The following is a 24,726-nucleotide window of genomic DNA, read 5'->3' on the forward strand; positions in this document are numbered from 1 at the left end:
CAATAGGAATAATTGAAGTTTGAAAGACCAGAATTTATCTAACTACAAGAGAAATAAAAAAAACCTGATTATATGAAGATTATTATCAAGTGAGCTAAGATGCTTTAGAAATTACTTTTCTTAATTTCTCTGTTGCCTTACACACGAAACCAATTTTCAGATGACATCCCAGAGATGTGGCATTTACTAGCTAAGCTTCGTGCGGGTTGAAGGGGTCAGCTCCGCCATCGGGGCCTTCTGAGGTGCCTTTCCTGAGGAAGCCAGATTGACTAGGCAAAGCCCAGCCTAGCTTCGATGCACAGTCATTTATTTACGAGGAGCAAGGCACAAAAGGTCCCTCGGTGCCTTGCCCCAACCCGGTCGGTGCTGCTCCCGCCGAGCTGGAACGAGGGGGGCCGCGGCTCCAAGGCCGGGTTTATGGAGGCCATTGGCACTTTTTGGAGTGGCGGCGCCGGCCGGAGGCTGAGCGAAGCCCTCCCTGACAGGAAAGGGTCACCTCATCGCCCGCCCCCCAAACTTTTGCAGCTCAGAGGAAGCCAGCCCGGCGGCTCACAGAAGTCGTTCGCTGGGAGCCCCAGCTCTGAGAGGGGGGGAAGTGACTGACGTTCCCCCCGCTCATGCTGCGCTCCCCTCAGTGATGGTGCCCAAGGCTTTCCAGCCCGGGGGAGGAGGTGCTGCTCAGGAGCTTCTCAGTCCCAGCCCAGCGCTGGCGCCGGTCTCCCCTGGAAGGACCCCCCGCCTTGTCCGACCGTCCCCTCGGGCCGGGCGGGCTCCTGTCACCGCCTCTCGGCCCCTGGCACTCGGCAGAGGCAGTCGCGGAGGCCGGGCTCCCTCTGGGCGGCAGGAGGTGAATGGCAAGCGGCGGCTTCTCCCTCCCACACCCCAGTGTCGGTCTCGCCTCCTCCAGCAGCAGCAGCAGCAGCGGGTCACCTCTGCGCGGCTAAGCCGCGCCGCGCTGCCTGCCGGCCGCAGGGCTCCGAGAGCGGCGGAGGCAGCTCTCCGCTCCTCTCCTCGCCGAGGGGCGCTACCTGCGAGGCCGCCAGGCTGCGGTGACATTGGGAGGAGACTCGCCCGAGGGCGGCGCCGGGGGGCAGGAGCGCCTGTGCCCGCGGCTTAGCGCCAGCCGCTACTCGCCCTCCCTGTGGCGGCGGGGAGGGGGGCGGCAGGCAGGCGGGCTCGGCTGTGGCTGCCCGGCGCGGCTGCCGGGGCGCTCAGCCCTTCATTTCTTCTCGCCGTCGCGCTGCTGGAGGCTCCGGACTATAAATAGCAGGCTCGCCAGCCACCGAGCGACACAGGCACGCACCGGGGGAAAGTGCCGCGCCGGTCGCCCCGGCGGGTGGGCGCCCAGCCTCCAGCCCAGGTAAGCGCTGCTCGGGGCAGGCAGGGGCGGGCGGGGCGCGGGGACTCATTCCGCTGGCGAGGGGTTTGTTTCCTTGTTTCCTCGCTGGCTCCGGCGCGTCAGGAGAGATTAAAAGCTGGGAATCGGCTCCGCCAAAGTCCCTCCCTTTTATTCCCTTATCAAGTTTCTTAAGGTTATAGCCCGTAAGGCGTGCGCAGCCCCGGCAGAAAGCGAAGGCGCTCTCGTCGGGGGCCGCTGCAGCCCGGCGAGCTGCGATCTGGCCGGGGGTGCGCTGAGGGCGGCTGCCGCTCTCCCGCCTTCGGGGCGGGCGCCGCGCCCCCTCAGGGCCGGGGCTGAGGGAAGGGAGGTGGCCCGGCCGCCCCAGGGACCCCCCGCCCGGCCCGCCGCCGCTCTCCGGGGATCACCGCGGGTGCGGAGGGACCCGGGCTGCCGGGGCGACTTCCAGCTAAGACCCGCTGGGGATTTCTCCTACTTTCCGCCGCTGCCGGGGAGCCTCGGTGCCGCCTTGGCCGCGGCTCGGAGCCCGGCCGCCCCCCGCGCAGCTGCAGCCGTGGCTCCTCGGAAGGGGCGTTTGGGGGGGCCCGAGGAGCTTATTTACCACGGTTTTCTGTCATGTTTGAAAGTTGGGGCTACTCGGCTGCTGAGGCGGGTAGCAGGCTCCGTAGGTGCCGCTAAGGGGTTAATTTGGTAGTGATTGAGCTGTAGGATACCCATCCCCATCTTGCAAATAACAGCGTCTGCTGAAATGCGATGGAAGCCACAAGAAAGGTATTACATATAGATAAGTTGAGCAGAGTTGTAACTTGAAATTGTATCAGCCAGAAAAGGGAGGGATGTGGGATGATATTTAATTTCTGAACTGCGATCAAGTGGAGCTCTCTTTTTCTTCTCCCCAAAATGACATACAGATTTTGAAGTGTGGATGGCAGAGCTTGTGCTATCTATCTGCTTGCCTGGTCCCCAAAGCTAAACCGGTGTCTTATCTGAAATAAAAATAATAGGATGAAGTCTTTGTGGAGCTATGTTTCCATCTGATGCGTAGTTATGTTTCCATGTCTGTTCCTTACCAGAAGAAATTTACTTGTTTATTTACATATTAATGATGTGTTAAAATAGATATACTAAAATCAGGCCGTATATATGCCATTTAAATCTTGCTTTGAATCTCCGAAACGAGACTAATTTTCAGTCTTCACTGGTTTACAGGCACCCTCTATCTATAATTAAAGGATGGCTACGTAGCAAGAATGATGGGGGAAAACGTTTCTCGGGCTGTATCAAAGCAAGAGTTTATGTAAATCATTGGTTACGAACAAAACTTCTTATATTGGGATAAGTATTTACAAGTGTGATAGCAGTCTTTAAAAAGGCAGTGTTCCATTAATTTGATTTTTTTAACGTTATTTTTATTTTACTTGATTAAATTTGAACTATCTTTAAAGCCCTATGGTATCTTAGGTTTTTTGTGCTATGAACCTATATATTGGATGGGGTTTGTGCATGTAAGTCCTCATTACTGTAGCTATCCATGCAGGGCTGAATGCTGTTTACTTGACACATTCTGATAGTTCACTAAAATTAAGATACAAGTCTCAAGATTAATATGAGCAGAAATTAATCCTGTGAGATATTTACAGCCCTGATGACATTAGTGGGAGCATGTGGCAGTGTTACTACTTCAGAGCCCTATTTTTGCTTTTTTTTTTCCTCTGCTTTCTGACAGTTTCTACAATGCTCAAGATAAGATTAAATCATTCTTTAAAATAAAGCTTTTCTTTTACTGGGTCTCTTGGGCTACCTAAAGCTTCAAGTTCCAGTTCTCCATGGGTTCCTCAAACCTTGCAAGTGCTGCTGATCTCTCTTTTGCTTTGGTTTCTCTGGAGAGACTTGCCTGTGAGGCTGCCTTAGTTCTTTTTGATCAAAGAATTCTGTCTTCCTCAGGCTAAGGTATATATCAGTTTGAGTAGGTGTATCCAGGTGCTTCCTACAGATCCTCCTTTATGACGATCTCCTTATCTTCTGATCTGACCTGAAGATTTCACATTAGGTGAAGGTTTTGTGAATCAAAATGCATGATCAGTACTGTGCTTAGTACCTGGAAGTCTACTGTACTGCAAGACAACCAAAAAAAACGAAACCAAACCTGCAGCAAAAAAAGACAGGAGCAGAAGGTCTGCCTGGAGCATCGAAGTCAGCCCATGGAGGACAGCACTGCTAGTTGACCATAAAGAGTGGAGGCTGTGAGATAGTCTGCAGGTGAAGTAATTGTTCGAATAGGCCTAGGCCTAAATTCGCTATGAATTTTGAGGAAAAGTAGTGGGATTGATATGTCTGCTGAATTATTTAGCTTGTTACGGCTATATGTTTTTAGCATATGACTTCTGCAGGGAAATATGAAAACAATACTTGTTGGATTTATGTAACAACAGATTTACAAGAGAAAGTAAGGTAGTTTGCTAATAGCAACAAACTGAAAGGCGGTCAATTACTCCCAACACCAACGTTTTGTCAAAATTTATGATAACTAGAAGTAACATTCTTAAACACTTGGGCAGTTAGCTATGTTTCTCTCCCTAATTTATATTTTCATAACCTTTCCTGTATGCCAAATGCATACAGGATGGAAATTTTTAGGAAGGGCTAGTTTTGTTTGGCCTATGAAATCTTTTGTATTACATTAATCTTTTTCTGTTACCATTGATGAATGGCCAATGTTATTTATCACACTTTTGAGGAAAGATTCCTTCTTGCAAAGTAACCTGGACTGATATAAATCAAATTCTGTGCAATATTTTTCCTTGGCTCTTTAAAATAACTTGGAAATCTAACTTCACGTGTCAAAACGCGAGGTGGACGGAAAGCTGAAATGTTATTTGGGGAGAGTTGGCAGGCCTGGCCTCACCAGGTCTTTGGTCTCGCCTACTGCTTACCCAGGGTTTAGGAGCCCTCCCCACATTTCCTGATTTCACCTACAAACCTGGCAGTCTCACTACAATTTTGTCCCAGGTTCTCCATCTCGTTCTTTGGAAGCTGTCACAGTTCATTTTGCTCTTGCAGCCTTTAAGAATTCTTTTTTTTTTTTAAAGGAATGCCTGATTCTTCCTCAACTCTGCCAGATGAGGATCTGGTCAGTTAGCTTATCGGGCTCTCCTGTCATGGATAGTTGATCTGTTACAGAAAACCTGAGACAAACCTTGAAAGGGCAGCTGGATTGCGCAAGGTTTGAGTTCAATGCTTGACTTCAGCTCATAGATGTCTTCACAGTGATAGAGGATTTTAATTAAAAAGACTTGCTCGTCTTGATAAAAAAATCCATGTTGGTAATTCTAAAAAGGAGTTGAGGTTTGTGAATTTCAGTTTCCTGCTGTTTGGAAGACTATGTTAACTGCTTGCCAGCTGAATATTACGGAGAGAAAAAACTGTAAATTAATGATGGATGATTCTTTGGTTTATTTTCCCCATAATCTGCAAAGGTAGATTCAGTTAATTTGTCTAGGTCAGTAGCAGATAATTTCAGGGAAGAGGTTTTTTCCCATTTCTTCCATTGTCATAAGTTAACTAAAGATGGGCAGAATCTCAAACAGCAAATCAGATTTATACAATGCATTCTACTATGAAAATTGCTGTTAGGAGACAGGATACGTTGTCTGTCTTCCAAGCCTTGTATACTTTTTTGGCAAGGCATACTGAGATAACATACTGAAAAGTGAAGTGGGCATCTTGTGCTGTACATGGTACGTTTATTAATTTGTCTTTGAAGAGGGAGTGACTAGAACAAATTGTATTCGCTTACTCTGTAGATTTTTCACGTTTACAGTGATAAAGTTTGCTTACATGTTTCAGCAATGGGTTTTAAATTGTTTGATGTCAGTATCTTTAGTGGGACTAGTTAGAAATGTAGAATTGTTTCTGCTGCTAAGGTGTTTTAGATCCAAGTTCTGTAGAACTTATCACTCTTCTGAATGCAGAAGAGACTGGGCAGGACAGTTCTTCTGGTTACAGTTCAACTCTGTAGCTGCACAGGAGGTTTAATATTGATTTCCATAGGTTAGGATGCTAATTAGGCTTTTTGCCTCAGCCTGACAAACTAAGCCCCTTCTTCCTGTTTGCCAGTGAATTTGCACCACAGGTTCCTTTACATTGTTTTTAATGTTGAAAAAGGTTCTATTTAATGAAAATACAGAAGACAACACAAGCTAAAGGTGCTTACTTGACACAGTAGGTGTCAAAGTTTTAAATGTGATGCTGTTTATCAAGTTCATTTCTTTGGCAGGCTGAGTTTGTGCTCAGTTACTATGTGCCATGGCATTAAAAATCAAATCCATCCATGTTTTTTTTGGTGTTTTTCATTTTGTTGTATATCCTGCTTCTTTGAAATTTCACCCTGTGTTGTGACCTCAGTGAAAATTTATCCTGAGTACAGTAGTAAAGTCAATCTGGGCTAAGTCTGGCTGGGGAGGATTTTCTCTTAAACTTACTGTATAACATGTTCATTTGTATCAATTTCTTTAATTCTGTGAGCTGTACACTTGTTTCTTGCTTGCTGCAAAGAACACTAATTTGGCAAATAGAGTGAAATCTCTTAATATGAGGCACTAAAAAGACTCCGTTTTTTATTGTAATTGTAAGAGGTGGATGTGTAATGGACAATTAAGAGGGAGAAAGTCTTGTGGGAAATAAGCTTTTATTGTATTTTTGACAGCTTTGTATGTACCATCAGGTTTTTGTATTGTTTGTTTATTTATAAACTATGATCCTAGCATATTATAGCAATGCTAGTAAGATGCACTGAACCTGGAGTGCATATTTCTGTTACAAAAATGACTCAAAAACATGAAAATGGGTATAAAAGTCTAGGCACTAAATGTGACTTGGTATCTTGTGTATTTACTGCTGTGCAAATGGAGCATTAAGCAGAACGCATCAACACTTTGGTATTGTACAGTGTTTCTGTTACAGCAGTAACATCGCTGCTCTGCCTGGGTTTTGTTTGCTTTGTGTCTATGTAAATGGCTAAAGGAAACAGGTATCAGTAGAACTGAGTTTTATAGGATGAAATTACTTTCTCTGCTATAGTGACATAATATTGGAATAAATCTCGTTAATGGGTTATTCCAGTTTATACTGTAAATGAGAACAGAATTTGGTACACAGAGTAGGAGATACTGCATTTGACGTTCAGAATAACGTCAGTCTGCTATTTTTATAGTTTTAAAATTATACTTTCAATTGATGAGAAGATCTTTAATGTTTCAAATTAATAAGCTAAAAGTTGGAGCGTGTATGAAAAGTGCCTTTTTGCTTTAGCCAAGTAAGTGTGTGGGTTGAGTATTTTTTTTTCTTCCGCTTCCAAAAGGGAGTTATAGAGCTACACTATATCTGGAATTTCTGTGTTACTGTCATGACACACAATTTGTGTGGCTTTTGTAGATGGCCACGTGGCGTAGCCTCTCTGTTAGCTGGAAATGATAAAGATGGCAATGTTGCCTCTGTGGGGGAAGTTGATTGTAAAGCAAACTTTCCTGCAGTTCTACACAACAGCTCTTTCCACAGGAGCAGTGGGATCAGGCCCATCAGGCAGTGATCCAGTGATTAAACCTTGGAATAAAGACAAAGGATGTAAATGATGAAGAAACACCTGGTTTTAAAAAAAAAATGAAATAAACATTTTCAGTTTAGACCTGCTATTGAGAAATACTGTTTAGTTTGATCTGTAGTTTCTATACAAGCACAGATGCTTCACTGAGTGAAAACTTGGTGAATCTACATTGAACATTCTTCCAAATCAAATGAATCATATCTGATGATTGTTTAGCCAGCAAGTTAAAAATACATGTATATCATGGTTAATTCTTGTATCTAGAAACTTTCTTCAGCTTTCCTACTGTCGGTGTCAGATAGCTTTAAGTTGTGGTATTCTGTTTCAGCTGGCTAGCGTAGTCCTTCTCTTCTGGGAACTGATAGTTTCCGAGTAACGTAAACAAAAGTGATGGCTGTTCTTTTCATGGAAGGTTTTTTTGGTTTTGGATACCCCAGGTGCTGGTAGCTGGAAGCTTGGAATGTATGAATATAGCCTACACTAGATGGCAGTGTAAAATATGAAGAAGCCTTAAAATATTTGGAATTCTTAACGAACCCAGTAGAAGCTGCCACATTTATAGCTCAGTTCATAGATAAGTGTATTTTTACTGCATGTACTCCTGTGAAACATGAGGTCACTTATTTTTCATGATCTAAATTTGTTTTGAATTTACCTTGTTTGAGCAAGAGAATATGTTTGGGCAGTTACAGTAAGATAGCTGGCATATTGTAAATTCAGTTTACAGTTTAATCTTGGTTAGCTGGCTTGTGTTTGTAGTTATTTATCGGTTAGGAAAGCCACATGTATTTTTGAAAGTGTTATTTGAGATGTATATTCTAAAACTGTAGGACAAAAGCTATCAACTGATAAAACAACAATGGGTGAGACTTAATTTTAATATTTTATAGCTGTATTATGGCCATTTATCATTTACATAGGACGATATGGTATGTATATATTGTTTTTTTTAAAATAAATTAAACTGTACATAATCTCCAGGGCAAATTACTGATGTCAAATCGCATGTACTGTTACAGTTTATTGTCTTTCCCTTACAGAAAGTGTTATATGTGTGTGAGATTATATATATATATATATATATATATATAAGCAGTTGCTGTGATGTCAGTCTTTTTAAAAATGGTATGATGTATGAGCCTCAAAAAGCCTAAATGCATCTTAATGTCACTCAAGCATTGCAAGGGGGCTTCAGTGAGAATGAGAGTTAAGACAGTTGTTTGTGAGCAAAGCACATCCTTTGTCAGTAAACCTTGGAGCAAAGTTTTCCTTTAGCAATGTCTGATTATACGACGATTCTGATCAAGGACGAAAAAATAACATTTACAAGAAACCTTTAATTCAGTTTCTGTATCATCAAGATGTGGTAGCCTAGAGAGAGATTTCCCTACTAAACCATAAAAAGCAAGAGGGATTAGAGGGCCCAGCCTGTAAAGGTTGTGTGCAGAGTTGTTGAACTGCTTTGTTATATATTTGCAAGTGAAATTAGAAAGCAGTTTGATGTAACACCGTGAAAGCTTTACGTTTTTACAAATTGGATTTTCTTTCTCTGACAAAAATGAAAAGCCTGGTCACAATAGCTTCTTTGGAACTGCGTATTGGAAAAGCAAAGCCATCCACACGGTGGGATTATTAACTGTACTCAGGCTGTCAAAATATGTATGTAAATATATGTAGTACTTCACACTAAAATTGATCAGTAATCAGTCTGGTGGTAAATTAGGAAGACTGTACATGCTTAAGATGTAAGTCATGACGTGCTGAATATGTTTGAGGAGAGAATATTGTACAAAATGCCAACTTTTGATAATGACTCTTTTTAAGTAGAAGATAGAAAAGTGCTATAAAACAGTAGGAGTGTTCAGGGAGGAAATAACACTTCCCTTTCCTTGCTTTTCTGCTGCTACTATAATGCTTTTCACAGAAGAAAAAGTTAGGTACCATTGATACCTGTAATATCAATGTTTTGAAGATAATGTGAAAGATTTACCAGTGGAAAATGTAGGTGTTCCAATAACCCTATACTTGGAGCCATACTGCATGTGTGTATATGGGTCTTTGAGGGACACAGTAAGTAGTGTGCCTCTATGTTTATGTAGTCTTTTGAAAATTCAGCTTTAACTTTTTTCATTCATAGATTGCAGCAAAGGAAACCTTGTGTAAATTCTCCTTGGCAGCTCAGAATCTTATTTGTTGCTTGAACTCAAAGTGTAAATCGAGATACCACCTCTCAGTTCGGATCCTTTTGGTTCAGCATTCTCAGATAATTTTTAGATTTGTTTTGTTTTGATTAGCGTTCTTAATTGAATGACAAACTGTGGTAACCTTGCACAAAAGAAAAAGCATGTTAAATACCAGTTTATTCAAAAAAAACGGTTGTGGATGTCCATATTAATGTGAATAGGAGTTGTCCTACTATTTGCAACTGAAGACTGATCTAAAGATGTGTGGGAACCTGTCGGAGAAGATCCCTGACAAAAGTGTACTGTGAGAGGTCACCGACTGACTCACAGGGTGCAAGGAATACAGACGCTGAAGCAAGATTAAATGGCAGTTTATTTTTGACCTGTATAAAAAGTATTCCAGAAATAAACTGTCTGATCTGGTGTCCAACGCTCACGCCTCCAACCACGATCAGGGGGAAACTGAAAGCCCTTTGTCCAGTTTGGGATTGTGTTTCATAAAGGCTGGGGAGGTTTGATCTGTGCAGGTATGATGGTATCAGTCCTATTTTCTTTTCTTTTTTTTTTTTTAATGCCCTCCCCCGCCCCGCTGCTCCCCAACCTGGAAATCAGTCACCCAGTTTCCTGATATTTTTGTTCTGGGCTAGCACTTGGCTATCGTTTGAGGTCCACCAGTTTGTTCTTTAAAACTTTACTCCTGAGAATGGGTCTCGTGGCTGTCTTAAGTGTTTGGGATACTCCTGAGTGTATCATGCCCATGGCATGCTGTGTGATCCAAGATGCATTAGACTACCAAAGTAACCCTCTAAGCTTACTGTTCTTGGTAGTATGATGTTATGAGGAAGGTAAAAACTTTTTATTTATTTTACTTTTTTTGTCTGTGTAGGAGAAAATTCCTCTGATTCTGCTACCACAGGTGGTTCAGTTGCCAGCTGCAGATACAGCTTTCTTGTCTGTTACCTGTGGTCATGGGTGCAAGCTGGAGAAATTACTGGTACTGATCTTGGAAACAAGGTGATGAGTCCCAGATTAAGTATAGCAAGCAGAGCCTCCAGAGCTCCTGGGAACAAGTTACTTCTTACCTGAGCAGTGGGGACAAAGGGAAGCTAGCCCTTCTGGAGTTGTCCACTTATTTTTCTTGTACAGCCAAACCCTGCAATCTTCTTCCAGGTGGTAGCATTTGTTGGCTATCATATTTAAATAAATCTGATGTTCCACAAGAAACATGGTACAATTATTTGCATGTTACTATGAGAAGATACATTTATAATAATTATTTAAAATACTTAATTCAGCACTTGCTCAACTTGTTGAACAGCTTGCTAATGAGGTGTCCTAGAGTTATCTATGAATATTTATTAAGATTTATATCAACAACAGAACACAGAAAAACTGTCCTCTTTCAAAAGAAAAATATGGTTACTCATTTTCAGTGCACTGAAATTACAATGAATTTTGGTATATTACAATAGAATGACATGCTTGGGCATTTTGCCTGAAGCAGTGATCCCTTTTTTTTCTCCTTTGTCTGATCTAGTTCATCAAAACAACGTAGTGCAGGTAAAGTGGAATTTTACCTGAGGTTTGTGGCTACCTCTTTTTTGTAAATACAAAAAAAATAATAGCTTTGTCCTCATGAACTGTTCCAGTTGGTGGGGAAAAAAAAATAAACCAAAACACCCCCAAAACATGTGCACCTTTTGCTTATTTTGAAGAAAATACTGATGAAGATCTAGCCCACGTCTGTGGGAGTTTGTGTTCTTGTCAGATACTTCCTAAGTCCTGAAAAACATCAGCTTTGAGAATCTATTTTTGTGTTCCGAAAGAGCGATGTCTCCCACTATAGTTTGAAGGTTAAGGTAGAAATATTTTGACGAAAATTGAATTACGCAGTGCAAGAATACTGAAAACGTAGCAGAAGATATATTTTTAAGCAATTTTAAAAGACAACATCAGCCTGTCAGTTATGACCCTAGTTTTTCATTTCTGTATTTGGAGCAGTGTTGCAGCTTTACATCCAGATGATTTGTTAGTTCTGCTGTAGTAAATAATTCAAAAGAGCCTTTGTTGTATAGTCAGCAATGTCACATATCTCTTACCTCCCTTAAGTGATGGGAGCAGATTCTGACCCCATTTGCAGTGCTGAAAGTTTACTGAAGCTCAAGGAAGCACTCTTAAGATCTAGGCTTTTGCAGTTTATTTTCTAAAAAAATTTCTGGGCTTATTTAAAAAATTAAATTTTAAAAATTATTAGTAATGTAGCCCTTCTTGTGTTGATTCCGGAAACGCACAGAAGGGACAGGATAGCCAGAGAGACACAGAAGTGCTGGTGTCTTGGAAGGAAGTATAGGTCCCATCTTGAAGACACTCATTGGGATGAGGCTCAGACTCACATTTCGGTCAAATGTACTGATATCTTTAACAGGTAAGGTAAGATGTGCCTCTGGTAGAATGGCAGCGAGAAACTGGAGGAGAGATAGTGTCTGCAGAGCAGGGAACCTCGGGGGAGTCATAAAAACATCAGGGCTAGTAGAAATTTTCTTACCAGATGGGAAATGAAGGGATGTGCCATGAAGAGTCTCGGTGTTGCAACTTTCCTGAATCTTTTAACAATGAAGTGAAGTCTTTGTGTGCTTGGCCACTTTCCATCTTACCTGGAAGGTTGTTTTGCCCCTGTTTATGTTTAGAGGACTTCTGTGTATATGAGGCTGCCTCCTTAATGTTCACATGTGAGACTGGCTCCCTTTGAGGCAGGAATACGACAGGGTGCATTTGGGTCACGAAGAGCATCAGAATCTTCAGTGTTTTTAATTTGGATTTGTGAGTATCTTGATGAAATGTTTCTGGTTTTCTTTTACTATTTGTATTAGCCATGATAATATGTCCTGTTCTTTGTCTTTTGTGTTGTTCACACAAGGCAAAGCACAGAAATCAGACTTTCCTATCTATTTCCTGGTTTCCTTTTTCTTTTGCTTCCCTGGCATGATGTCCTGGCCTCACAAGGTCTCTGATATCTCCTTTCTAGACACCCTATGGGAAGCTTTTACCATCCAGAGGGACCTTGTCAGGCTTGAGAAAAGTGGGCCAAGGTGAACCTCATGGAGTTAAAAAAGACTAAGCGGAGGTCCTGCACCTGAGCCAGGGCAATGATCAATATCAGTACAGACTGGGCGATGAACTGATTGAGAGCAGCCCTGCTGAGAAGGACTTGGGGACACTGGTGGATAAAAAATTAAAAATGAGCTGTGAGTGTGTGCTTGCAGCCTGGAAAGTAGATTGCATTCTGGTCTGCATAAAAAAAAGCATGGCCAGCAGGTCAAGGGAGGTGATTTTTCTCCCTCTACTCTGCTTTCATGAGACCCTACCTGGAGTGTACTGCATCTGGCTCTGGAGTCCTCAGCACAGGAAAGACATGGACCTGTTGGAGTGGGTCCAGAGGAGGGCTACAAAAATTATCAAAGAGCTGGAACACGTCTTCTCTAAAGAAAGGCTGAGAGTTGGTGTTGTTCAGCCTGGAGAAGGCTCCAGGGAGACCTTAGTGTGGCCTTTCAATACTTATAAGAAGGGGGCTTATAAGAAAGATGGAGAAAGACTTTTTACTAGGGCCTGTAGTGACAGGACAAGGGGTAATGGTTTTAAACTAGAAGAGGGTAGATTTAGATTGCACATACGGAATAAATTATTTACAGTGAGGGTGGTGAGACACTGAAACAGGTTGCTTGGAGGAGTTGTGTGGATGCCCCATCGCTGGAAGTGTTCAAGGTTAGGCTGGACAGGACTCAACCTGATCTGGTGAAAGATGTCCCTGCCCATGGCAGGGGTTTGGAACTAGATTATCTTTAAAGGTCCCTTCCAACCCAAACCATTTGGTAATTCGATGATCAGGATTTGCCTTTCAAACTGTCCCATAGTGTTAGTCTTGATGGTTATTTGGGAGATAAAAAGATTTGAGTTTGTTCTAATTTGTTCATAATAACAAGTTTAGTTTGTTTCAATTCTTAATGGAGAAGCAATTTAAGTTTTTTATGTAGAATTATTGTTGATCAAACAGACCTTGAACTAAAGTAAATTAGATTCTCACATACTGCTAAGCAGTCAGTTTTTTGTTTTTTAATGAAAGGTACATATAGTTATTTTTTGGAACTTAATGAGAAGTGTTCAGTATACCTGTGTTCATTAGTAAAGAAAACTTGTAAATGTAGAGTCTGTCATACTGCAGTTAACTCGTCCTCTTATTACAGTCAGCAATACTGGTTTTTGCTCTTTCTTCATACCTGGTTGTCTTTCTAGCTCAGTGAAGGGTATTCATAGACCTAGTTCTTATCATACCCAGGCTACTGAGAGAATCAGACAGTGTAAGCCAGGACCTAGCATTAGGGTGGGAGATGTGTGTAACTTGCCATGCTCTTCTCAGTAGAATTTTCTGTATCTGACAGATGATGCAACCAAATGAGTAAACAAAATTAAGATCTTGTAATATCTGTAGGTAGCAGGTGACTGTGTAGGTCATGGACTGCAGTGGCTCAGGTAACTGAAAATAAATAAAATAATGTGTACTATATTTGAAATAAGCACTGCCTTAGTGCATCAACTTAAAAGTCATCGTATCTGAAGAAGGGGACACAAAGTGTAAGTAAGTTCATAAGATTGAACAGAGAAAGACAGACAGATAATTCTTTTTGCTATGCCACACACAAAAAAAGAAATGCCTTAAAAGAATTACCAGGCAAGAAGGAGATAATTAAACCATCAAACACAGGGAATTTCACGGCCATTGTGGGTAAACAACTCTGGCTGCTCCAGGCAAGGGACCAACTTAATTAAAAAAAAAAAAATCTAATTTAGTTAACCTGTTTATCAAATATGTTGGAAAACCATTAGTCTTTCTACAGACATTAACACTTTGCCTGTAAGTGCAACATTTTAGAAAGGGGACTTTCTAAACTTTCTTTGGCATTACTTTAAAAATGTACAAGCAGCGTGGTGTGCAAAAGTTGGTTGGTTTGTTTGTTTGTTTTTTTTTAATATCCTAACTACCTGATACTTCATTCCTTTTTGTTTTCCTCATAAAATATTGAATTTTCCTTTTCTGAGCAAGGGGAAAGCTGAGATCTGTAGCAGGAACTGCATTTTCTTCTCTTTATTGGAAGATAAATACCTTATGAACTTTCTATTAGTATTTTCTGTGTACTCCACAGGTATAAAACTACCTCTCAGTTGATCTTGATGATACACAGCTAATTAAAGTTTGGTTTTTCTCACTTTTACCAATGAGTCTGATAAGGCTTTTTCTTCGTGACAAATGTATTTTATCTCATTTATGGATAATGGTCATTTTAATGAGATACTGACTGTTAGAAAATATGCTTAGATATTTAAAAATTAAGGAAAAAAATCCCAAATAAAACAAAACTTTTGTATTAATTTCTTTATCTAGTTACAGCAGCCAGTGGAGATTTTTTAATCATTTTTTTAATTGGGGTAGGGAAGAATGAATGCTAAGCAAGCCATAGTCCATAGTAAAGATATGAATAACTTCACAATTGACTGAGTAAAGGCAGATAGACATTTGAGAATCACCAAGTTAACTTACATTAGCATATCGGAGAACAAATCCCAAATCACACGGAAAATGCGTTGTTGTTCAAGAAGCATTACATAGCTGCAGCACCATGTTGGAATGAATTTAGACAACTGTCAAGCCAACAGTTGTGAAGCTTGAGGAAGCCCTGGTTTGTATTCCATGTGATTTGGAATGAATGGCTCTTCAATATTAGGCAACGTGAGAAGGAAAAGACCAATTATTTTTTGAAGGAAGGAAAAGCGGAGAGTTTTTTTTAATCTACAGTACAAAAATCTGAGGAATGTTTTTGCCACGTTTCCCCTCGGTTTCCGTGTTGAGAGAGACTTCTGCTCCCAGTGGTCAAAGTGTTACAAAATTAGCGTGAATCCATTTTTTTTCTGCTAACTCCTGTGGTATCCAGTCTCCTCAAAACTCCACTGGGAATAGGAGCTTTAATCAGCAGACAAGTTAACCTGGACAGCATTACTATGATTTTTATTCCACAGTTTATCGAGGGATTTGGCTACGGGATTCAGAATGGCCCGTTAAGTGTCTGTCGTCCCTGTCCTTACCAGTCTGCATGTCATAACCACATCAAATAATACTGTATGTGGTTGGGTTGATAGTATCAAGCCAGACATCCTCCTCCTGTAATTTACTATTCAAAATAAGTAACGTTGAGCAATAAGAAGTGAGTGGATGAGAGCGTCAGTTGGGAAATGTGCTGCTCATGTGTTTTTTAAGGGTAGGAAAGAAGATCATGGAGAAGAGACAGGTGAGATCTCAAAGCTCTGTATACAGAGCATGGTCTCAGAAGATAGGATTCCAGGTCCAGGACTTCAATGTTTTAAAAATATTAAAATTCATAGATAAATTATTAAAAATAATGCTTTGGTCTGGAATCATCACTCGTCTCTGAGTGAGCTTGAGCAGTACATCATCTGTGCAATCAAGCAAACATTACTTGCACTAGGTTATGCAGCTTATGGTGGTGTGGATGCCATCTTGGCCTGCAAGCCTTGTCTTGTCTGTTATTGCACCACTGTGGCTACAGCATTACCAGCTGCACGTACTCATTAGCACATAGGAGGTGTATGGAAATGGTAATGGCTGGATTGCCCAGGGAAGCACTCAACTGCTTGAGTAAAGATGAGTGTTTGTGTGAGCCTTGAGGCTGGACTGTAACTAGAGCTGCCAAATCTTAAACTTTAAAATCACCGTTAACCTGAAAATGCAGAATGAATCAATGTAATACTTTCAGCCTTCAGTTTGAAATAACATTTTTACTTCTTCTTGGTTTCCTACATTGTTACAGAGTATGTGATGTGGTATTTGCAAAGAGCAGCATTACTTAGTAAATTACTGGCATTCTTACTGGTCTGTGTAGCTGCGTTAGTCACTGACTGTTTTACTGTAGTTGGGGAAAAAGCTGGAACCAAGTGCTCATGTATAAATGAACATCATAAAGCTGAGTGCCAGAACGGCAGCAAGGGAGAAAACAGAGGCATGCCAGAGGAACCTGTGAAACCCTAAGGAAGAAATCGGCATTCTCATAAAAAGCTGCTGCGCTTACACTAAATTAACAGTATGTGACAAGTTTTCCTGTTGTGTCTAGTTGTACTACTGCCTTGTGCCTCTCTGACATCATTTTGGAGATGTTTTGAGTCAGAGCGTGTGCATGTGGATCTCTTCTAGCTCAGTGGGACAGTGATTCTTGATGATGGCAACTAGATTCAACATCTAACACATTTTTTGCGAGTAATTTTCCAAACTTACTTTTAGTTGTGGATTTAATATTTAAAATGTGAGGTTTCTTAATGTTAAGAGTAATATTAAGGAACATTAATATTTAATTCGGTTAATAAGAAATACCTTACAGTCATTTTTGCAGATGAGGTAGGTAAGATATCTCTCATAGTTCCTTTGGAATTTTGGTGCTTATTAATCACTCTTTGCTTAAGGGATAAGGCATAAAATCTTCCTTTGTATGTGTCTGCCAGAAGTTAGATTACATTGGAACGAAATAAACACTAAGTTGAAAGGAATTTAGATTAAGATCCATATTTGTAGCTTTTAAAATTACCTTAATCCTGAAAAACAAAGCTGAAAGTTCTCATCTGTGTCAGCACTACAGTGAACTCTGGGTTGGCACAGTACTTGTGTGTTGCTCTGTCCCTGTCACTTGATATTTTACAGCTCTATTCTTCATTCACAGAAGTGCGTAAGTAGAAGTAGGACATAGTGGAAAAGTTGTCTCCTTAGATGTGTGCTCATAAGAATTTCACTCTGCAGGGCAATTTGCTGGTTGTAGTTGATGACTTAGTTGGAACAGAAAGTTCAGATCAGACCAAGAAATTGACCTCGGTGTAGGTCTTTAGTTTTAAATCTGCATCCTTATTAAAAACAGAACACATTGGTGGTTTTGTTAAAAGTCTTGCTGTGAGCTATGGTTTGAATATCTTTTCTGAATAATTTTTTGCAAGATTTCTTGTGATTCCTCTGTGCCTCTGTCCCTCGAGGTGCAGGGGCACTTTTGTTTGTGCTCTTAGCTGCTTACCAGCGCAGTTTCTTATTCTCTGGCTTAGTTGTAACACAATATCATTAAGAATTATTTAATGATCTGGTTAGAACTATATATTGCCGTATACCGAAATATGTTCAACATTTCTTCTCTTTGTTCTTTCTGTCTTTAAAAGTGGTAGTTTTTTGCCTTAATCTAAAATGTAATGTTATTCTTCACACTGAATGCAAGAGGTTTAATTCTTTTCAACACAAAAGTATAGAGTTTCTGGCTAGAAAATGTATTTTTTTTTTTTTTTTTTTTAGTGGAATACATAAGTGTTTAAGAGCATTTTAGGTATGGCCTTGTAGAGAATTTCTGCCTCAATATGGAAAAAAAATTACCATGTTTATCTGGGAAAGATTTGGGAATAGAGTGTTTTTTCTAGAGAAATCTTATGTTGGAAATGGTGGAAATCTGGCTTTGTGGGAACAAAGACTAGGTAGTTCCTTTAATGAGAGCCAGGGATAATTGAAGTAGGAGGTATCACAGAATCATAGAATGGTTTGGGTTGGAAGGGACCTTAAAGATCATCTAGTTCCAACCCCCCTGCCACAGGCAGGGACACCTTCCACTAAACCAGGCTGATCAAAGCTCAGAGCCTCAAAGGTAGGTATGAAGGATCAGGATGAGAATATTTTAGTAAGCATGACAAGGATGGGCCCTGATAGCCTGGAAAGCTGGAGGTGAAGTGGCAGTCCCTTTGTTCATTTTGCTGTCTTCATTGTTTTCTTCCTCAGTTTTTGAGGCTCTTTTCCTGACAAATTGTATTAATTCAGCGATGTGAAAAAGAAGATGAATGTCTGAAGTGTAGTTGTGCGTGTTGTTTTAGACTAAGGAAATCAAATGAAAAGTAACAAAGTTTATCTAAACTGTCTCATTATATGTCTTGTCTCCTGGTTTTGGTGGTGGTGCAGGACACCTGCAAAGAAGGTGATTGCACAAACCTTTGAGCAGTTTGAGAAACTCTTTGACCAGAAAAATGAGAAATAACAGAAATGCTGGGAGAACAAGGGAAAATATGACATTTCTGTATTTCTCCTAGTTTCTGCCTTTGTTTTTCTTTAGAAAACTTAAGTGCAGCTTAATTCTGAGCATGACAGATAGCGGTTGTCTTTTTTTTTAAACAAAAGCGTAAACAAAAATGTCTCTCAATTGTATGTCAAAAGTAGTCCTTTGTTTTCGAATTATATTCTTATGCCTGTTTAGATATGACATTCAAATATAAAATAAAACTTTTAAAAATTTTTATGTAGTTTATCAGTAAAATGCAATTTATTTTGTATAGTCTACAGATAAATTGCCTCGTGACTATCAAAAAATCTTGTGCAAGCCATAATCAAAATGCTAATTAAAAAAAAATATCCAATCACCATCTTCCATTTGAAGAGAATGGGGAGTGATTGTAATTTTTCAGTCCAACACAGGAATAAGTAATCTTAATTAAGCAATCTTAATCTGTAAAACTAAGACTGATTTCTTATCCTACCGGGACAAGATGACTGGTTACAAGGCACATGGATAGTAGTAATGTCTTGTGGTATGTAATTTGTTAGATGGAGAGAAAGCTGTATTCTATGAACAGATGAAAATTTGATCATCAGAGAATATCAGAAAACTTGGAAATGTATGTTGTAGATAGGCATGAAATAAAAGATAATCTAATAATAGTCACTAACTTGCACTTTTTTTGCTAAGTCAATATCTTCTTAAATGAAGGTTGATTGCCATGTTTTCCCCTGCTCTAGGTGGACCATCTGTGTCCAGTAACCCATTGCCATGAGAAGGTGGTAACAAGTTCTTATTTGTAATAGTTTCTCTTCTTTTGTCACTTCTTACCACTGACAGAAAAAGAAAGAAGAGCATGCGAAGCCTTTCTAGGTAGTATTGAGTTCCACCGTATGAAATAAGAGGGATAGGAGTATTCTGAAATCAGTTGATGCAGGACAGCAGTGTATTTATTGTACTGGATGACTTGTGACCCAATAAAGTTTCCTGAATGCTGTAACTGAAATACGTAATGTAGTTGAAAAGAAAAACCCCAAAGTTAAGTTTCTATAAAGTGCAGTGCTGAGTTGGAATCTGTATATATCTGCCAGCAGCCACTGGTGAACTGATACTCTTCACTCCTTGAAGCATAATTTAGCAGACTCAACAAAGGAAGGGGACACAGTGGGATTGAGTCCCCTGATGACATAAAAAGAGGCAAATTATACTTTTCTGGGCCAGTGATCGAGGGGTCAAAACTTACTGTTGTATTTTTTTAACCACTTTTCACTGTGGTTTGCTTCCTTTAGTTTTAATATGCAAATTACCAGTCAAATCTATGAACTGTGTTATCAGCATCCATGGAAGTGAAATAAAATGGGAGAGAATGCAGCTGTCAGTGGGAGATGTGCTCATTTAATGACTGTAAAACTTGACCTCAAGCTAGGCCTCCTTTTATTTCCTTCCCTGTGGATGAGGGATTTGATGGAAGCATTTGGGTATGATAACATTTCAAAATTTTGACATATATTTAAATAGATACAGACTGCCTGCTTGAATCTGTACTTAGCCTTTCACTTAACCTGAAGACCTACAAATGCAAACAAAATAAATGAACAAAGTATTCGGTAAAATAATCTTTAGTGATGCCTGCCATGTAAGAAAAACAGCGAACTGACTGCCAGACAGTATCAGACCTAAAGGAGACAACCTCAGCTCTGGCCAGGTGTGGCAAAGAGTTGTGGTAAAACAGGGTTACTGCAAAGTAGGTATTAGGAGGTAAGCTATCCTTTCTATATTTTTGTATTTTAAATGCTCTGGTTTAGAGTAAATAGACAGCATAAATGCTGCTGCTGAATCTTAAGATGTATGAAATGTCCTAGAACAATCTTCCCCCACCTCTGATGTATGGCAGCTGGTGACACAGCTGTTTTCTGTGACGAGTCAGTCTGGCACTGCTGTAGGCAGAGCAGGGTTACTGAGAAACCTGAGATATGTTTTATCTTCAGGGTTCTTTTTCTGTTAACTAAATAGATGTCCCAGCGCTGATCATCATCTCCAGAGTGCAAGATCTGAAGTACAGTACTGGATTTTGGGACAGTAGAAGATTAAACTGTTACATTTCTCTCTTCAGGCTCAATTGGGATTGCTCTAATTTATGTCAGTTTTGAGCTGATGCCCCACAGTCTCTGTGCTGTTCAGATTAGTCCGAGCATAAGGTGCTTTGGGTAAATTGCTTCTCTCTTGCTCAGATTGGCTTCCAGCACCTCTCTCCCTGGGGTGAAGGGGGATGTAGGACCATTTTATTGCTGAGGAAATGAGGGTTTAGTTTATTACCAGCCAGGTTCTGGCTTCTTTTAAGGATTAGCCCAGAATAGAGAAGTGAAATATTTAATCTAAATGCTACTCCTCTCCTTTCCCTTTCTTTTCAAAATGGTTCCAAACACTGTGTAACCAGATACTTGAACTATACACTGGTAGGTGTCAGTTTTTCTGTTGTTGGATTTTTATTTGTTTGTTTATCTTTACTATGTTGGGGTGAAATGCAGCAGCCATTTAACAGAACTAAGTAGCTACCATAAAGGACAAAGGGAAGAATAATATCTATCTGAAACTGCGTAGGAAATTCTAAGTATGTATGTTGGAGTTAGTCAGATTTTGCCCTGGATGCCATAATTAATGACCTTAATGAAAGGCAAGTCTTCATTGCTTGGGTTCGTAACACCAGCTGTCATGCGTATGTTCATCCCAGTGTCAGAAGGTGCTGTGCCACTATGAAACTATCAGTTCTTCACCTTTTCTTTTGAGCTGTAGGTACCCAGAAGCTCTTTCTGTCTTGGCACAATGATGAGTCCATGAAAGCTCTTAAACTGCTTGCGTTGTGTGTTGTATTTTTGATCTCCTTACTGCTGAGAATATGTAATACACAATTCAATGCACACAATACACAGCTTTTGCTGCAGCAGTGGAAGAATACTTAACTCACAATTTTAGTTTTAATTACTTTTTCAAATGTAAGTGAAATTGTGGCTCACTCAGCATGAATATTCTATTCACAATGTGAATTTAACTAGGAAACGTTCTCAAAAGTAAACTTCCACTTTTTCTTTAGGTGGAATCTTTTATTAAAAATTTGACTGATTCTCTGTGGTGTTTTTTGTGTTCTCTGTCAATATTACTTGGATATAAGCTCTTCTTCTAAAGAAAATTTCAGCAAGTTGATCAGTTGTTGCTTCCTGCTCCATTATCAGTTCAGCTCAGCTTGATTTATGTTGGTAGCAGCAGTGGAATGTAAGGAGCAGAAAAATAAACTGCTGGTTCTGCATGTCTCCTGACCAGAAGTGTTTGTTAGTTAGCTATTCCATTCATCTTATCCTTCCAGTCAGAGCAGTCTGTACAGAAATGAATTCTTCATCAAAGTGAGAGAACATACCACTTACAGTGCCATTTTCATCCTGGAAATGGAAAATTACTTTTCCTCTGGAAGGCAAGAGCATTCAGACATCTAGTGTCTTTGTAACTCTTTAAGAAAATGAATAAATCAAGATGTCAGGCCTATAATCTCTGTCCAAGAACTCTCTTCCAAGGCTCAAAGTGTAGAACCAGAATTTTGTCCCTTTGAAAAGAAAGTCCTGAGAGTAAGCAGAGGACACTGTTTCACGATTCATTAAGTATATCATCGACCTTTCCAATATGTCTGAAACATTTGCTCCACAAATATACCATGTATTGGCTGATGGAATGCAAAGCCTAAGGTAAGATTTAGGTTTTTTCTTTCTTTTCCTAGTTAACCAAAATGTGTATGGTGGAGAACTATGCTGTAAGAGAATCAAAAGTGGATTGAAGTTGTATAGTCATGGATCAAGTGATCAGTCATTGAAAGGCAAAGCATTTGCAGGATCACAGCACTAACATCCATCTATCTGTGATTTCCAGGGCCTGTTTTATCTACCAAGGTTTTGAGGAATATAGAGCCACCTTGTAAAGACCTCTGCTGAGCAATGATTTATTTTATTGACAACAGGATGACACCAGTCTATAGTTAGCCATGTCTAGTCTGTAATCAGACTCAGCGGGGCAGAGTAGGTGCTCTCGTAAAGGGCTCCATGACTGGAGAAGATTGGCAGGAGAAAACAACGTAGATACTGAAGCAGCTGGACCTAGATGATCACTACTCCAGGTGGGCAGAGAGATTTGTTTGTTTCTGAATGCTTTGCTTAAATTTTAGGCTAAGAAATAAAACTATGCCATCCTCTAGACATAGCACTGAGTCCTTTCAGATCTTACGAAGTTGTTTTATTTGCATACATTTATCTGCTTGATTGTGTGGGTTTTTTATTTGCTTAATGGTGGTGATCAGCTATGCTATTACAAGAATTAATCCCATCAGGAGCGGTCTTGCAAGTATGGAAAACCATAACCTTCAGGGATTATGATTCATCTATGATTAAAAGGAACATTCATGCATTAAAACCAAGTTTTATTACTGAACATCCTGAGATCCCTGCCCCCAGGCTTAGTACAGGGGAATGAGAAATAAGAGTAGAAAGCAGATGATGAGCTCTACTGTGGCTTGCTAAAGTGGCTGGAGAAGTTACTGTCCTTACTAGTTTGTTGTGGTGTTGGTGCTGGGCAGCAGAAGCAAATGATGTTCTGGCTCTTCAGCTGTCAGAGGTCTCAGCCAGGTGTTCTAGTTTGTGTTGATACCAGTGCTCATTTGTGTTGAGTAGCAGGTGTTGAGGATCAGCATATCATTATTTTTGTCCCCCTTGCTGTGGGGGTGGTGCCTTCTGCAAGTAGGGACTTGCAAATAGGAGTACTACAGTTTACCACTGTTACTGCTGAAGGCAACAATGCCTGTTTGAGAGGGAGAGAGTAAGCTTTGTAGGAAAAAAAAAAAGTCTCAGGGAAGAGGGGAAAAAGCAGAAGTAATCAACACTAGTTTCTTGAAGTCAGTGTCTTGACATGCTAAGCTCAGGTAAGGCAGTTGGGTGTACTTGTTTTTCCTTTAAAAGCAATTCCTGATGACTATGTATTGAGTCATGCTACTGTTCTTTTTATTTCTATGCTCAGGCTGGTCCTGGCTTATAAAGGGGAAGCTTTGAGAGGTAGCTAAAAGCTTTTTGGCTTTATGGAGCAATCACGGTTGACATATAGGCTTTATATTATGTAGTGGCCTAAAGAGAACTATGGCAAATACGTGCTGTCTCCATCAGTGTGGTCTCCTGTTGCATGATAAATCTGCTGGTTTGGTTGAAGTTAGCTCTAAAAAGACTGTTAATAGTGTTAATGTTAATTCTTCATCAATACAAATCCTGTGAAAATAACTGTAGGCGTCCATTGCAGCATCATGTTAGATTTGTTAGATGTTTCTGGTCTCACAGTGCCTGGAAGCTTTGTATTTCCCCTGTGCCTTTTTTTTTTTTTTTAAAATTTACTCCACACAAAACAAAAAGGCCAACAACAATAACCCCACAATATGCAGGTTTTGGTCCTATCTGCATCTACAGAGATCTGCTGTGAAAGAAGTCTTGAGCTATCTATACCTTACTTATTGATGAGTCTCCTAAGTTAGGAAGTATGGATTTGTACTTTGCATATTTGTAAATAAGCCCTCCATTATCTCTGTTCTTTTATTTTTCTGAGCAGCTTTTTGGTTTTGTGTTCCTATGAGAGCACTGAATTAATATCTTCCCGTATATATTCTTTTATTTTGGGACTAGCTTGTCTTTTTCTTCTCATCTTCAATAGCAGAACTTGATGCCTTAGTATTTCCTGTCCTCTGAGGATATACCATTCTCTTATCCTCTATAGGCTGCTGTAGAAATTGCTGTAATACATCCAAAACCTGCTAAAGTGATTAGGAAGTCTAAAGGTTTTACCAGTAATCCTCATTAGTTTCCATTTAAGGATACACATCTAGACTCCAGATTTTCTCCCTTTGGCACAAGGGCCATTTGCAGTTGAATAGGTTGTTCAGGTTTTTTTTAAATTTATGAAATTAATAATAAGCAAGTTGTGGGTTGGTACAAGTCGGTTCCTACTGTGTCTGAAAAAATACAGAGGCAATCAGGTATACCAGGAGTTGCCTACTGTCTAATCCCAGGCTAAATCCAGAATGATTTTTTCAGTCATTCATCTAATACTACCCAGAAGTCCTATCAGTGAGTTGGTCTCTTAATCACAGATGGATTAATTTATAATCCATCTGTGTTTATAATCCTGCTAATCCTTTATATGATCAATCCTACTTTAGGTTTTCAGTAAATCATTTTTCCTTTAACCCCATCAATTCATGCCTGCAGCTTCTTTACTGGCTGTCATTTGACTGTCTTGTACCTGCATCAGTGAGCTACGTCTGAGTACATAACAGTTGTGGATACAGAACTGGTAGCAGTTTGAGCATAATGTCTGGATAGAATCTCCATCTTTTTATCGTTTTTGTGAAATACAGGTTGCCAATTTTGTCTTCAA

General features: G+C 40.2%; 1 protein-coding gene across 4 annotated transcripts in view; it reads left to right on the forward strand.

Annotated features, from left to right (window-relative positions):
- The first annotated feature begins 1,089 nt into the window (after positions 1-1,089).
- Positions 1,090-24,726, forward strand: part of INPP4B (inositol polyphosphate-4-phosphatase type II B) — a 332,333-nt gene continuing 308,696 nt past the window's right edge. For 3 of the 4 annotated variants that reach the window (XM_068404348.1, XM_068404356.1, XM_068404352.1), the window contains exon 1: positions 1,090-1,360. The gene's annotated coding sequence lies outside the window, so the exon portion shown is untranslated. Of the gene's footprint in view, positions 1,361-1,809; positions 2,129-24,726 lie in introns of those variants that run through there. The other variant, XM_068404349.1, reaches the window with a different exon arrangement.

The sequence above is a fragment of the Nyctibius grandis genome, chromosome 6, assembly GCF_013368605.1.
Source record: "Nyctibius grandis isolate bNycGra1 chromosome 6, bNycGra1.pri, whole genome shotgun sequence".
NCBI lineage: Eukaryota > Metazoa > Chordata > Aves > Nyctibiiformes > Nyctibiidae > Nyctibius > Nyctibius grandis.